The sequence below is a fragment of the Leopardus geoffroyi genome, chromosome A1 (assembly GCF_018350155.1).
Source record: "Leopardus geoffroyi isolate Oge1 chromosome A1, O.geoffroyi_Oge1_pat1.0, whole genome shotgun sequence".
NCBI classification, from domain to species: Eukaryota; Metazoa; Chordata; class Mammalia; order Carnivora; family Felidae; genus Leopardus; species Leopardus geoffroyi.
This window is the reverse complement of record NC_059326.1, coordinates 24,085,458-24,103,037: the sequence shown is the minus strand read 5'-3', so window position 1 is coordinate 24,103,037 and position 17,580 is coordinate 24,085,458.

Genomic DNA, 17,580 nt, shown 5'->3' with positions numbered 1-17,580 from the left:
TGTTAGAAATTATAACATAATATAAATATAATATAAAATTCAGAAAGCTGGCTTTTTTGCAAGCTATCCACTAGGTAAAATAGCTTTCTGAAAATGGATTTAAAAATGTTTCTAGCATCTATTTTAAGTTTATGTTGTCCTACACACTGAATCCAATGGTCAAGGGTCAGTTTTATTTCACTCATTATTTAAGTAGCATTTATCATAATTCTTTTTAAAATACTTCTTTCACTTCTAAAATACCATATAGTAAAGTGGTCCCTTAATTCCTGGGTTTGCTTCTCTGATTCTGTCTCTTCTTGACTTCTAGATATTGGAGTCTTTGTTTTCTCTCCCTACACAACTTTCTGCTCTAGATCTCATAAAGGTGCATGGTTTTAATAGTCTCTCCTACTGTTCTCTTCTGAGCTTGTATCTTTAGTCCTGCCCTTGCTCCTGACCTCCAGACTTGGAGATCCAATTGTTGTCCACTTAGATTCTTTACAGGCATTTCAAATTAAACACACTGAAAACAGAACAGTGAATTCTCAACTCCTCTCATCCAAATTATTAACGATTCTCACCTTGTCCTAGTCATTACTAATTCACAGTCCTGCTGTGACCAGCAGCTGGTCCCTGCTTCTACTCTGGATCCTCTAACTTCTATTTTCCACAACATAGCCAGAAGAGTAATGTTCTAAGAGCATACTCCAGACTCAGTACTCTGCAATATCTTAGTATCTGTAGATCCCACAGGCTTACATTACCAGGTCTCTGACTATCTCTTCATCTCCAACCCCATTTCCTTACTGTGTTCCCTGTTTAGTTCCAGTGAGCTAAAAGTTATTTCTAGAACATACCAAGTTCATTTGCACCTCTGAACCTTTGTACTTGCTCTTTCCTATGCTATAGCACTGTTCTCAGCCTGATTTTCTTTCACATGATTTACATCTTTTCTCACATATCTCATCCTTAGGGAGGACTTCCCTGACCATTGCATGTAGAATAGAACTCACCCCTTTTTATGCCTTGAACCTGTTTCATTTTCTTGATAGCTATTATCACTACCTGACATTATGGTATGTATTTTGTTGTTGTTGTTCCTGTCCCTCTGACTAAGCTTTATGAAGTTGGGGATTTTGTTCAACTCAATGCTTTCCTAGTAGAGCACCTGGCACGTAGCAGATGTTCAGCAAACATTTGTTGAATCCATGTACATGGCAAATGCCACTTTCTTGACTTGGTGAAACTTTGGTACAAATGGCAGTCATCAAACTACCAAAGGTGTCCTTATGACTTTCACCATCTTGTAAAGTTTGCAACGTCATACATACATTATATTGCTTAAAAGCCACAGGCAAATGGAGCACCTGGGTGGCACAATTGTTTAGGCGACCAACTTCGGCTCAGGTCATGATCTCACGGTTTGTGAGTTCAAGCCCCATGTCGGGCTCTCTGCTAACAGTGCGGAGCCTGGAGCCTGTCTCAGACTGTGTGTCTCCCCCTCTCTCTACCCTTCCCCTGCTCATGCTCTGTGTCTCTCTGTCTCTCAATAATAAATAAACATTAAAAAAAAAATTAAAAATAAAAAAAGCCACAAACTTGGTATGGAATACAGCAAGGTCCTTCAGACAAATTGATCTCTTTACCTCAAAGACAAATTTTTAGTTCCATGGAAAGATTTCTAACAAATGACAGTCACTGGGCTGCATCATGTTAGTTTTTGCAGGGAAAACAAAACAAAACACCACCACAAGGAAAGTTAGACGGTCATTCCAGATTCTAAAATTTCTCTGAGGAACAAGGTCTTAGCTTGAGTTGAAAACAGCCAATTTGGCTGAAATCAATAGAATATGAATGTTGGCTGGAATGTGCATGGTTCTGACCTGTTAAAGAGGGCTTTATTTTGTATGCAGATTTATAGCAGTGGGCATCATATAAAATGCATGGTGGTTTTTATTGTGTAGCCTTCTGATAATACATGAGCAATGGTGTCAATGTTCTGCTAGGATTTATCCTCACCCTCTGAGCACACCAGACCTTATATTCTGTTATAGAGCTCATTTATTGTGCAACAGATCATCTCCAAACGTGGGAGAGATTAAGATGCCTCACAGGTCAGAAAACTGCTGAATGGAGCTGGTGATAGAATGCTTGAAGGATGGCCTGGGTACCACAATGATATCTTAACACATCATCCTCAAACCTGACTGTGTTTTGTCAGACAATTTTCCTGGCAAGAAAAAAAAACCAAAACAGAAGAATCAATTTGCTTCTGTGTATCTGAGTGTTCCTGCACCTTCAGATCAGCGTGGGTGTATTAAAGGGCATGTGGCTAAAATAATAGCTACCAGGAAAAGCAATGATAAATTGAAAATCAAAAAATTGCTATTGAAGATAATTTTTTGCTTATTTTAGTGCATTCGTGTTTATGTAGAATTCCTGAAAGCACATTTTGACTCTTAATCTTTGAGTACTTGCCTTTTATACCTTACTCGTAACAACATAGCATTGGTTCAACATAGAGTGTTTTCAGAACATTTGTGTTCTCTTTACCAAATAAATTGCTGTTCCATTTGTCCCTGATTTCAAGTCAAGGGGCGAATATACCCAAGACTCAGAATTTAGATACTTCAGATTTGGTATCTGTGAGATGTCTAAACAGAAAAAGAAGACCTTCCCTTGTTTTTTTGTATTAATTCATAGCTGACAAAGGAGGGAATTTTAGATCTCTCTCTCCTACTCACCCTATGCAAATTGAACAAACATCCATTCCAGAGGGTTACATTCTAACTGATAACAGTACTGTGGTTAAACTTTTAAAGGCCAAGAAAGACTAATGAGGAAATGAGGGGGCAGAAAGGCCTTTTAACATGGTGAATAAGCAGTCAATCGGAATTGTTTCTTTCATTCTTTTTTTTTTTTTTTTTTTTTTTTTTAACAGGAAACTTCCTGGTAGGGTCTGGGGTAAGGGAACTTTGCTTTTTTAGCATCTTTTCTTGCCTTGCCTGTGGCAAGGCATGCACAACCTTTATCCCTTAACCTGCTCTATTGGATGTTTAGGGCATCAAGATAGTTCTGAAGTGACTATTGAGGGCATCCCTAAGATGATAAAGAAATGTGTGAAGATGTGTGAAGCTAGCACTGCAAACAATTTGGTAATGTTGGCAGTAGGAAGGACGTAGGATTTGGATCTGATTGTGTTTTGAGATTCAGTTAATTTTTATTCCGTTAGCTGGCAGGACTGTCTTTATTTGGAGATAGAAAATACAGTCTTACGTTGTGGTGGGCATTAGCTTTGGAATCAGGTCGCAGTTTGAGAATGTATTCCTATCAACCACTTACTATAGTATTTTGAACAAGTCCGTTAACTCCGAACCTCAATTTTGACATCTGTAGATAGCATAAAAACAATGTTTAAGTGTTCTAACAATTAGAAATAGTTGAAGAACAATGCCTGTCATAGAGGCTGCCCCTAATTCTATTGTACTGCTTTCCTGAATTTTTCTTCATTATGCTTTCTATTAACATACTCCCCACCCCATCACCACGCCCACAGAAGCTGTACCACACTGGGGTCTGTTACCCCAAGGTCAGTGCTGCCTTGTCCTTTGGGTAAATGAAGCTGTGACTGTGTTTCGTTGGGGTGAGGGGCATAGAAGAAATCACTTAGCTGAATAAACAACAATCTATCAAGATGGTGGCTTTGAACAGAGGTACTTTGAGACTATTGGAGAGGAAGTGTGATGAATAGATCAGGAAACTGATTTTGCTTTCTGAATTTTGTTTTCTTTTTGGATGGGGTGCGCTTTCATTTCAAGGGTGTTTTCATGCTTTTTTTAGGGGTGCACTGCTCTAACCTGAGTGTAGGAGAAGGCTTTCCTTTGATTTTCCTTACCAGATGGGAGACAGATGGTAAGTGTTAAAGGAGTGGGGGAGGAGGAATAGAAGAATTCAGTTAGTGGTGAACTCTAGCTGGGCCCCTACTGTTGAGTATGTATCTTGTATTTGCAACACCAGGGGACTGAGTCACACACTAGGGTGACCGGAAAGAGAAACCAGAGTGCTGGTTCATATATTCTGCAGTATCCTCCACATTAGGTCAGCAGCTGGCCTTGGAGTTCCCCCAAAACAGTAGATTGCTTTTGACCAGCTGGCCTTTTTGTTACATGATTGGTAAGAACTAATGAATCTGTAAGCCTCTCTCTCCCTATCAGAAAACATTACAGTACCCACATGCATTACTGTGAGGCTCACATATTGAGATTTCAGAAACCTTTCCCTGGAGACCACCATTTTGTCCAAGTTGGAAAAACAGAGACCATATTTACCCTCCTGCCTGAAACATTTGACTCAGATAAAAATACATGAAACAACAGTTTTTAAAAGGTAATGGGTATGATTCCATGAATGTGATCTCTGATCACATCAGGCAGGATGGGAAACAAGCAAAGCGATAGGGGGAAAAAGCAAAATGCACTCTGATTGCCACAAATCCTGGCTTGAGAGAACTTGTAGCCCATTGTGCAAAGCGGAGGAACCCAGAAAGACCCCCTCAGTTGAATGAGACTAGGGTAAGGGGCCAGGAGCGATAAGGCACCTAGAGTTTGTAGGACAGAACACAGTAAAGACGATTGCTGTGCCCAGCAGAAACATACCAGAGATGTGTGAAGGGATCCTCAAGTATTAAGCAGGGAACTGATGATTGCAAACATAGAAGGAAAGTATTCAAGACTGGAGAAATATCTGAAAGAATGAGAAGTGACAGTCCCTGGAGTTGACACAGGGCCAGGAATTGGGCCTCTTTCCACCAAACTGCAAAAAACCTTTATTCATGGGACATGAACTAGAATAATCAGAAGAGTCTTCTGTCAGAAATGGAGAATGATTAGCCTCAGACTATATACTTCTCTTGTCTCACCTACCAAATAAAAAAATAATGCTCACAGGGACCAAACTGTTGATCAGTAAGTTGACTGCATTGTGGAACAAAGTTGAAGAGTATTTATATGGATGTGAAAATATCCATGACCTAAAAGGTAAAAATCACAAAGGCTGGAATCCAATTAAAAATTACAGTTCAAAAAGAAAAAAAAAACTTCTTGTCATTATTAATTGAAACATAAACAAATCATGCTCAAGGACATCATACCTCTGAGACTGATGTCTTTTGCTTTGTTTTCTCAGTCAACTAGTCTACTTGATGTTGCAACAACTTTGAGGATCACAAAGAAACCAATTTCATCTTTATAGAATCACATTTATTAAATTTTTCAGTTAGTGACAAATGAAAGATCATGAGGTTCTTACCTAATTTCACTCTTTAAGTCTTCCTTAAGACATAAAGACAAAAACACAACCCAACAAAACAAATGTGTGCATTAGTAGTAAAAGAACGGGTGTAATTGGTCTCTGAACAACGATACCTACCCCCATTGTTATACAGGACTATTTTTCATAAGAATGTTCAATTGTCATGTCTTAATTTAAAACATAGTATGAAATTTGGGCGCCTCCTGTCACAAGATTTCAGGAAAGATAATAAGGAACTTCTCAATGTTTAGATCAGAGTTTTCAGACTTTAAATGACCTTAGGGTATTTTTGTTGTTGGTGGTAGGTTTTTTGTTTCTTGTACTTTTGTTTTTGTTTTGTTTGTACCCCTTACCATTTCTTTTCACCTCCCTGTGAGTTTGGTTTCAGTCTGTTTCCTAGTTCTGCCTCTCAGACATAATGAAACCATTAGCAAGGAAACTGTTGTCCTCTGTGTTCTCTTTAAATTCTTGTCAATAGACTAAGCTGGTCTTTGTGGTCCCTTTGATTCTGGAAACTGCTCTAGTCCCTTGTCTTGCTGCTTGATTCCTAGCAACCAATTCAATAACCAAGTCTTGGTGGGTAAGTTTATACCTAGAAACTAAGAAGAGGCACCAGGCATGAGTGAGCTGATGGATTCAGATCTTACTTTGATCATATAAAAAAAGTAAGTGGCTTGAGGACAAGGGAGAGTCCTTTGTGTTTGATTACTTAGCGTTACAATTGATACATAACATAAATTCAACACAGTTGGTGAGGGTCAGGAGAAAGTATCAATATAAGAGCCAGCATACAAACTCACTTTATAGAAAGTGCCTGTGATAACTAAAAACACAAAGAGGGAAAACTTGCCTCATTGCTGACAAAGGGAATGATGCCAGCCACCTATCAGGATCCTGGAGAAATCTTGGTCTGCCTGGTGGTATATTGAAGGAAGTAACAAAGGATCAATTCATAGCTCTCTTTCCCCAGTTAAATAGTATAGAATTCTAGGAAACACATAGTTTTGGAGAAGACCACAACATTATTTTTGAGGGTTCAACTGTGGAGGTGAGGGGTGCCATGGGAAAACAAGGACTATTTCACTCAAAGCTAATTTTAGTTTTACCAATAAGAACTTGGAAGGGTTTCAGCATAGAATCTGGAAATGTAACATTTGCTATAGTAAATAGGAAGTGTGTGAGCAGTAGGGCACTTCCCTTGAAAATTCAATAATTGGTGGGTGTAACCATTTTCCAACTAAAAAGTCAGGAGCACTAGAAAAAAAAAAGTAGATGCATTTAGTCCGTATCTCTGAAGTAAGGGCCAGACCAAAGAGATAATCACATATAGATAAATAGATGAAAAAGGTAGAGAAAAACATGTGGAAAATTCTCCCCTTCACTGGGGCATTCCGTGACCTTGCTTCCCATGGTATTAGGGCTCCTAATGATTTGAAGTTAATTGAACTAGACTGTCTAACATTCTTGGTTAATATCTAAGGAGAATTTCGAACATACCTAGATAAATCACGGGAGACCCGAAGGAAGATCTATTTACATTAATTGTAAGCCAAGTTTAGGTGAAAGAATGCCTGTCTTTATTAAGATGAAAACTGAAATGATAGAAATAAGATTTTTTTCTCAGAGATTCTGCAAGAGGAGAATTTCAACACTTTCATAAATGGTGAAGTTTCTACCACATATTTTCAAACAAATAACAGTTGTAGGAAGTATTGCACTTAGAATAACATGGAGTTTTTGGAGAAAGATTTTGTGTCATAAGTAATGGCAAGTTAGAAGAAGAACCTATTTAGGGGAATCTGGTTGGCTCAGTGGGTTGAGCATCTGACTCTTGGTTTCAGCTCAGGTCACGATCCCAGGGTTTTGAAATAGAACCCTGCGTTGGGCTCCTCATTGAGCATGGAGCCTACTTGAGATTCTCTCTCTTCCTCTGCCTCTCTCCTCTGCTTGCGCTCTGTTTCTGTCTCTAAAATGAAGAAAATCTATTAAAAATTTTTATTACAGGGGCACCTGGGTGGCTCAGTCAGTTGGGCAACCAACCACTCAGGTCATGATCTCACAGATCATGAGTTCAAGCCCCACATCAGGCTCTGGGCTGACAGCTTAGAGCCTGGAGCCTGCTTCGGATTCTGTGTCTCCCTCTCTGTCTGCCCCTCCCCCATTCATTTGCACTGTCTCACGTGCGCGCGCTCTCTCTCTCTCTCTCTCAAAAATAAACATTAAAAAAATTTTAAAAAATTATTACAGACAGAAAAAGAAACTTTAGAATTTGTTATGAGTGCTTGTGTACACAAAAGAAAACAGGAACTTGTTAGGAAAAGACAAGCCACAGACTTTATTGAATTAAAGACCTGGTAGTGCTGAGGAAAAAAAATGAAGGAGATGGAAAACCAGAACACACAATTAGTGGAAGTAAAAATAACATTAGACATTGTAAAGAGTTGACAGAGTTTTTGTTGAAAATCAAATGAGGTATAAAGCAGATTGTGAGACTCCATCTTAGAAAAAAGGGTAAATAGGATAAAGGAAAAGAAGGATAATGAGATGAAAGTGATTGAAGACAACAGACAAGGAGGACATTTGACAAAGACCTAACACAAGGATAGTTTGGTTTTTCTGAGGACGTGAACAGTGTGAATTGAAAGGATGATACATTCTCAGCTTTAACAACAACAAAAAAAACCAATACTGAATTGAAAAGCCCTGAACCAGCTGGTAAAAAGACTCAGTCCACCAAGTAAAGTTAACGAAAACTGATGAAAATCTGCACATAGCAAAGGTTTAGAATTTTGTGAGACCTGCAAGAATAGAGGGGAGAAAAGTGCTAATAAAGGGGGAAAATAGCGAATTGGTCTCAGACTTGAAATATTAGATACCCCCCCCCCCAACAAATGGAGAAATACGTAAAGTGAATTGGGGCTATTTTTGTGACCTCACCCTTTCAACTCTATGTCATAGCAGGTGGTTTTTCATTTATGACAACAATGAAAATGTAGTTTCAGATCAATAAGGCTCAAGGTGGAAGTCCTTCCACACACTCTGTGTGGCAAGATATATTTTACTCAACTGAGAAACAACTGAAAGACCACAAAGGAAGTCACAGTCTGAGAAATAATAGTACCTATGAAAACTATTTGAGAATGGAATTAATTCTAAGTAAAAATGATTAGGAAAGATGCAAATATTATTCTTGAGAACATACGGACTGTAGCAGAAACACAATGACCATAATGAAATGAAAGTTCCAAATGCTACTTGACACAAGTAAAAAGAAAATGTCAGAGAAAGGGAAGAAGTGCATTATTTAACCTTACATAGAAAAAGAGAAATTCTGTTGACATTAAGAAAATTGTTTAAATTGTTTTTTCTAAAACCTGAAAATTAAGTACTTATAAAAATCACTTGATGTGGCTTTCCAGTTAGAGAAGCAAAAGCAATATCTAAAAGAAACCAACTGGGAAAAAAAAAAAAACAATCAGAAATAAGACCCACTGTGCCTGTTATGACTATAAATTACATAAAGTTAATTGAATAAAATGTATACTTTTGGGTACCAAACCAAAATGGAACTTTATACTATTAACAAGTGACGCACCCATAACACAGTGCCTCGTGAAAACTAAGGTACAACAAAAAACCTAGTGCGAGTGAACATTTTTTTTAGCAAGAAATTTAAATTTTTTTCTTTAATGTTTATTTTTGAGAGAGAGAGAGACCAAGTGCAAGTGGGGGAGGGGCAGAGAGAGAGGGAGACAGAATCTGAAGCAGGCTCCAGGCTTAAACTCTCAGCGCAGAGTCCGACGGGAGGCTTGAACTCATGAACTTTGAGATCATGACCTGAGTTGAAGTCGGACGCTTAACTGACTGAGCCACCCAGAAGCTCTGCAAGCGATCATTTAAAAAAAAATTTTTTTTAAACATTTTTAAGAGAGAGCGCGCATGAGCAAGGGAGGGGCAGGGAGAAGGAGACACAGAATTCAAAGGAGGCTCCAAGCTGTCAGCACAGATCCTGACATGGGGCTCAAACTTGTGACCTGAGCCAAAGTTGGACACTTAGCCGACTGAACCAGCCAGGCGCCCCACAAGTGAGCATTTTTAAAGAAAGTTGGGTGCATTTTTAAAGAAAGTTGATTTTTGAGACAAAATCAAGTTTAAAATATGAACCATTAAACTGATTAAAGGTGGAATTGTATGTTATAATGAAGGAAATTACCAAAAAATGAAAGTATGATTTTCATCAACCTTCAGGGAGGTAATATCACAGCATTAAAATAGATACTACAAAATGATTAAGGACGAACAGAGAAACCAGAAAAGATAAATATAACCAAGTAGATATATACATACATAAAGCAATTTTTAAAAGACTGTGCAGTGGAAAAACCTGAGATGCTTTTGTTCTCCTAGATGATAGTGTTCTGGATTTCACAAGTTTTTAAGGGTGTGGTGAGATATAAACTAAACACTTCAAATTGTTCCAGTCCTCCTGGGTGTGCAGTTAGGCAATGTGCATCAAAAAAACCTTTAAAAAGTCAGTGTTTTAAATCTATTCTACCTCTAGGAAATTATCCTGGGGAAATAATGGGAGCATATACACTGATAGATTTACTCATTCACAAGAGGATTAAAATCCCTGTATTAAGATAAATATACTTGTTTGAATAAAAGATTTAAATGCAACAATGAAATCCTCCTCCCCAAATACTAGAGGAAATCAAATGAGAATCATTATATAATCTTTAAGTGTGAAAAATAAATATGGGACATGAAAAGACTATTTGAGCCTTTAGGACCTTTCCTGTTAGTTTTACTGGGACTCTGCTTACATATTTCCATCTGAAGAGTTCATTCCCACCCATTCAAAGGTCACCTTCCTTGCCAAATTGCCTAAAAGCCTGGCTTCTCCCTCTGCAGCTCTGCAGTGCAACATCACATCACCCTCCTTTGTTTTGTAAATTGTGCTTGTCCCCAAATGCATTTATAGTATATATTTATTTGTTGTTCTCCCACTGGAATATAAACTCAAGAGCACAGGGGTATTTTTATTCATGATGATAGGCGTTGAGACCAGAAAACTCTCCTGAACGTTTGTGGTATGAATGAATGCATTAAGTAATGGAACATAATATTAAATATCAGTTCAAAATGATAATGCAGCTGCATATTTACTTGTAGAAAAATTATTACAATAAAAGGTGTACATACATAGATACAAACCTATTTTTGTAAACCCAGCACATATTTGCATGTGTCAAAATGTGAAAAAGCAGTTGGACTATTTTGATTAGTTTTCTACTTGCTAGTTGTATTCTCTACAAAGGTATGTGTAACCTGTGGGACTAGAAAGAAAAAATTTCAAAAATAGATGTTGAATGACTTGTGAGGGTGTCCTTGCCTCTGTATTTTGTTCCATGAAGAAGCAAGCAATGTGCTATTTATGTGCAGGGTGTGACTAAACTATGTAGGTCTATGTTCTGACAGGTTATTTTTATATCGTGTTCCAAAGACTACCATAGCTACTACTCTTCTAATTTACCAACATGTCCTTGAAGTGTTGGCTAAAACAGTTCTGGTAGGAAGACTGTGGAGTAGTACCAGGCTAGACGGGCAATCGTGATTGTGCTATGTTGACAAGATGAGAGACAGGGGTGTAATACGTGAAAGATGTGACGTTGTGACCAGGAGAAAGTGGAGTTTGTGTCGTGGTGGGAAGAGATTGAGACCATACGCCAGAGAGAGCAGTGGGCTGGGCAGAAGAATATCAGAGAAAGGAGACACACATTCAACTTTAAGGACCGAGTCCTTAAATAAGGGACACTTTCATGAAGTCCCCTGCTACTTACAGGAGCTATTTAAGCTGGGGCTATTTTTTCTTTTCTTTTAAAAAAAAATATCATTTTAAATTACAAAAGTTACACATGTTCATTGTGAAAAAAAATTGGACAATGTGAGGGGAATAAAGTGAAAGGTTAAATGCTGCCATGACTGTGGTCGCTTCTACTTTGCCCCATATGCATTGTTATTCCCCAGACATACAGAATAGAAACATGTATTCTAAATACATGTTTGCAGGTATGTCTGTTGAATAAATTTCCAGAGCTTTCTGGGTCAAAAGGTGTGCAAATTTCATTTTTATTGATATCATCAAGGTGGTCTCCAAATAATTGTAATAATTTGTTCCTTTTATTTTTTATTTATTTATTAAAAAAAAATTTTTTTTTCAACGTTTATTTATTTTTGGGACAGAGAGAGACAGAGCATGAACGGGGGAGGGGCAGAGAGAGAGGGAGACACAGAATCGGAAACAGGCTCCAGGCTCCGAGCCATCAGCCCAGAGCCTGACGCGGGGCTCGAACTCACGGACCGCGAGATCGTGACCTGGCTGAAGTCGGACGCTTAACCGACTGCACCACCCAGGCGCCTCATTTGTTCCTTTTAGAGCAGGGTATCAGAGTGCTGGATTCTTCTACCTTCATAGTACTAGATTTATTATTCTTGTAAACCTTTTCTAATTTTCCAGGTGAAAATCTAGAATATTTTCTAGTATTTTCCTGTTAAAATTAATATTCCTTTGATTATGAGTAAGGTAAGTATTGCTTTCTAGACTTATTTGCTATTTTTTTTCTGTGAATTCTCTATTCACATTGCTGGCTCATTTTTTAGTTGTGTTATTCATCTTTTGTATTGATTTGTAAGAGTTATCTGCCTGTCAAGGAAATAAGTAATCTGTCATGTATACCTACATATATTTCTTCACTTGCCATTTGCCTTTTGACTTTATTTCTTTTGTAAAGCTTTAAACTTTGAAGGAGTCAAGTTTATGTTGACAGGACATTTTATTAATAGTCTAGAAATTTCTATGATCTTCATAGCCTTTTACACTACTGTTTTGTACTATAAGGGCTTAATAAGTGGCTAGTTTATTCTCTGGACTGGGAAAAAAAAATCTCACAAAGACAGCAAGAGTTGGAGCTTAAACCTAATGTATTTAAATGTGGGACTCTGACCCTGGAGGACTATAGAGAGGTCCCACCATGAAGGTCTAAAGTTTTCCTCTTGGAAAAGAACATTAGAAGGGTGGTTCAAGCCAATAAACTTGGCTCAATAATTAGCCTATGTTTCCGGAAAGGATAAGCACAGTGAGCCTAGAACTGACTTGTGGGCCTAAAGGGAGGAGACTTAAAAGCAAATGTTAAAATCCTGTTTCTACTGTTGCCTGCTGGAGTGCAAGGCAGTATACTGCTTGGGTATGAGTTCCTCTAAAAGAAGGTAATATATGTGGTATAAAAAAAATTAAAAATAAAAAAATTGTATCTTATTCTGAGAACATTGCACAGTCTGGATACCTAGCAAGGATTCCAGAACATCAGCAGCTTTGTTAGTGAATTTTGAAACACAGGGAGCTCAGCGCTTCATAAGGCACATGTGGTCAACAAAAGCAACAACCCTCAGTGGAGGAGCAGTGTGACTTTTTATGTGATGACAGCACCACAATTCACACTGGTGCTGTCAGAAGTCAGTGAGGGGGAATCAAGAGAGAGCAAAGGACAGGAGACTGAGTAATGGACACTGTAAGAGAGAACCTCCAGAGGCAGCTGACACGATTCCTTCGACATGGAGAAGAGTTTGAATGAGTGTCACGTGAGACCAGGAAACTTGAGAAAACAACGTTGATTTGTTTGAAATTTAAATCCAGAAATTTAAATCATTAGGCTATTGTGGCCCGTATGAGAACAAGGCATTGGGAAAGGAGAAAGAAACCTAACTCAACTCCTACATAAGTGGTTGGGCTGGCAGATAAGAGACCTAAATGTAGTATTAGAAAACAAAACCCAGTTGAGTAAGTTTGAGGATCTGATTGGCTTTAGGTGATCGTTAAATCAGGCAGCATCTTAACTAGCACATAAAGGGGAGATCTGAGGAGTTGTGCAAAATGGAAGGGTTTTATAAGAAGGGGGGACAAGAAAGTTAATGGTAAAAGAAAAGACTGTTCTAGGCAAGGTCAACCACCCTAAAGGGCAAGGCAGGGAATTTTATTTAGTGGATTTATCCCATCTTCCTTTGGGAGATAGAGAGGACCCATGTGACAGACTACCTCATTGACAATCTGAGAATTCATGATTGACAGATGAAGACGTAAATGCCCAAGAGAGATTGAAAATACAATTATGTTAGATACTAAGCCCCAGTTTGGTGACTTGGCCTAAGGGACACCATTTTGGAGCCTATTTTTTTTTCAAACAGTAGATACCATGACAAATTACTGCTGTTGGAATTGCACTGCTAGGTATTTATCTAAAGGATACAGGTGTGCTGTTTCTTTCTTGACATACATATATTTTTAAAGTTTATTTTTGAGAGAGAGTGAGAAAGCAAGCAAGCAGCGAAGGGGCAGAGAGAGAAGGAGACACATAATCCCAGGCAGGCTCCAGGTCTGAGATGTTAGTACAGAGCCTGACATGGGGCTGGAAATCACAAACTGTGACATCATGACCTGAGCCGAAGTTGGAAGCTTAAATGACTGAGCCACCTGGGCGCCCCTAGGTGTGCTGTTTCAAAGGGGCACATGCACCCCAATATTGATAGCACTATGGACAATAGCCAAAGGAAAGAGCCCAAATGTCCATCCACTGAAGAACAGATAAAGAAGATGTGGGGTGTGTGTGTGTATGTATATGTGTGTGTGTGTGTGTATATATATATATATATATATACACACACATATATACATATACGCGAATATATATACAAACATACATGTATGTGTATATATCTTTGTGTATGTATATAGATATATGTACATACACAATGCAATATTACAGGAAATTGAAAAGAATGAAATTTTACCTTTTGCAACAATATGAATGATGCTGGAGTGTCTTATGCTAAGCAAAATTAGAGAAAGACAAGTATCATATGACTTCACTCCTATGTGGAATTTAAGGTAAAAAACAGATGAACTTAAAACAAAACAAACAAACAAAAAAACAGATGAACTTAAAGGAAGGGAAGCAAAAATATAAAAACAGGGAGTGACAAAACCTAAGAGCATCATAAATGCAGAGAACAAACAGGGTTGCTGGAGATGTTTTGAGTGAGATAATGTGCTAAGTGGGCAAAGAGCATTAAGGAGAACACTTGCTGGGATGAACCCTGAATGTTATATGTAGGGGATGAATTACTGGATTCTACTCCTGAAATCTTTATTGCACTATAAGGTAACTAACTTGGATGGAAATTAAAAAGAATTACTGTTGTTGCATACGACTGAAGTTATTTAAAGCATGATGACTGTTCTATGTATTTGGCTGGCTGGAATTGTTTGGAACATAGCATTCACCACGAAACAACTCACTGAAAATTAAAGCTAACATAGGTTTGTTTATTTGGGCTGTTAGAATTGCAACTTGGGAGACAGATTCAGGTAGAAACCTAACTCATGTTCTGAGAAAGACATTGTATGTGTGCATGTGTGTGTACAGAATTATATAGGCAGAAGGCTACAAGTGTGGTTCTCAGGTCTGTCCTCTACAGGAAACAGGGATTGAAGCTAGGTTAAACTGGGATTCATTAAGTTACTATTCAAATGAGGAGTTGAAACTTGTTAAATTGCATTGATTCCTTTTGACTTGAATAATGCCGGTGATCCAGGCCTCAGGGTGTGGAGGCAGTTAAGTGCTGACTGAGGGCTTCCAGCTGATGGAAAGGTTTACAAAATAAGTTTATAGTTTCTCCAATGAGGACATGCATAAATTCCTCCTCCCTATGGCCTTCCAACTTTATTTTGAAAAGCGACCCTCGTAACTAGGTTTGTTTGGTCACGCCATTGTGAAATTTCCTTTTACCTTAGCTTGACTGTGCTGATGACATTGGGCTAACTCTAATTTTCAGAAGGTGAGCGAGCCAGGCAGGATAGGAACCATCAACCATCTCTATCTACCCTCCATATTAGCTCTTGTGGGACAACATATGTGGGCAGAGCTGGTGTTCAAAGGTATTTGGAGCTCTTAGAGGACCTGTCCCATTAGTCTCCCACTTGAAATCTAGTGTGCATAAAGCAAGCTGCTTTAAGCAGGCAGTACAAACCCAGATACAGGAGAATAAGAAGTCACTATAAGCAGTTTGAGGTGTCATTCATTAGATTATAAAATACCTGAGATCATACTGCTCCCCCTCTCCCCCCCCCCACCCAGTTCTGTGTACACTTTCATTAGATATTTGATGAACTGATGACCAAATTAATTCATGCCAGACAGCACCAAGCCCTAGGAAGCCCTGCCTGGAAAGGAAGGCTTACAAAGTTTTGTGGACCATTGTAAAGAACTAGGGTGTGGCCACTTTAAGATCTCATTTCCTGTTAACTTTCAGTAAAGACAAAAGGAGGGTGAGTAATGATAGAGAAATGTCACTAAAAATCTGTGGGATTAATTTTTCATTATAATGACAGTGACATTAGGATATACTCTGGTTGGACGTCACGTCACATAATTGCAATCTGTTACTAGATAGAATGTGGCCCTTATCAAATTTAGGAAACTAGAAGTAGGATCACTTCATGTAGCTTAAAATAGGTAGTTTTTAAGACAGCAGCTAATGAATTTCTGGAAGTCATTTAAGAGGTAATATGGTCAAAAATAAAGATTTAGGCAAATGTTTAGAAAATGATTGATAATTTTCAAGGAAAATTAAGTCCATTGGAAATATATTCTGTACTGTTTGGAGATGATTGAGTTCAAAATGAGTTTACCCCCCTCAAACAAAAAACTCCATGTAATTTTATGCCTAAAGAAATTAGAAAAAGAGCAAATCCCAAGGTGAGTAGAAGAAAGTAAATAGAGATCAGGGCAGAAAATAATTGACATAGAGACTTAAGAAAAAAACAAAAACAAAAAATACAAAAAAAAAAAAAATAGAACGAGGAAACCAGGATATGTTTTAAAAACGTTTTTGCTTTATTTTTGTGAGAGAGACAGAGTATTGGGGGTATAGGGGCAGAGAATGTGGGAGGCACAGAATCTGAAGCAGGCTCCAGGTTCACAACTGTGAGCACAGAGCCTGACACAGGGCTTGATCCCACATACTGTGAGATCATGACCTGAGTGGGAGATGACCTGAGTCAAAGTTAGATGCTCAACTGACTGAGCCACCCAGGCACCCCAGGCATATGGTTCTTCAAACAGATAAAATTGACAAATCCTGGGAGGGCAAACTATAAGAGACTCTTTAATACAGAGAACAAACAGAGAGGGTTGGTGGAGGGGAGGTGGGTATGGGGATGGGCTAAATGGGTGATGAGCATTAAGGAGGGTAGTTGTTATGATGAGCATTGGGTGTTTTATGTAAGTGATGAATCACTAAATTCTCCTGAAACCATTATTAAACTATATGTTAACTCACTTGGATTTAAATAAAATTAAAAAAAAAATTGACAAACCCTTAGCCAGATACATCAAGAAAAAGAGGGCTCAAATCAGTAGAGAAGTAAAAACTAATACCACAGAAATGCAAAGGATTATAAAAGAATACCATGAAAAACTGTATGCCAACAAACTGGACAATCTAGAAGGGATAAATTCTTAGAAACATAATCTTACAAAACTGAACCATGAAGAAATAGAAAATCAGAACAGACTGATGACATGTAACAAAGCTTAATTGGTAATTGAAAAAAATTCCAAAAAATAAAAGTCCAGGACCAGATGGATTCACAAGTATATTCTACCACATATTTAAAGAGTTGATAACTATACTCCTCAAACTATTCCAAAAAATATAAGAGGAAGGGAAGCTTCCAAATGAATTCAATGAGGCCAGCGTTACCCTGTTACTGAAAGCAGGCAAAGACACCACAAACAACACACAGACAAAAAACCAACTAAGGCCAGTATCCTTGATGAACACAAATGGAAAAAACCTCAACAAAATAATAGCAAACCACATATAACAATAGGTTAAAAAGATTATTCACCAGGACCAGGCACAGGATGCAAGAATGTTTCAGTGTTTGCAAATCAATCAGTATCCTACACCACCATCAACAAAAGGAAAGATAAAAATCACATAATTATCTCAATAGATGCAGAAGTAGCATTTAAGATTGAATATTCATTCGTGATAAAAAACCCAACAAAATGGAATTAGAACATACTTTAACATAATAAAGGCTATATATGAAAACCTAAAACTCAAAACCTTCTCAGTGGTGCACAACTGACAGATGTCCCTCTAAGGTTAGAAATAAGACAAGGATGTCCAGTCTTAGCAATTTCATTCAACATAGTACTGCAA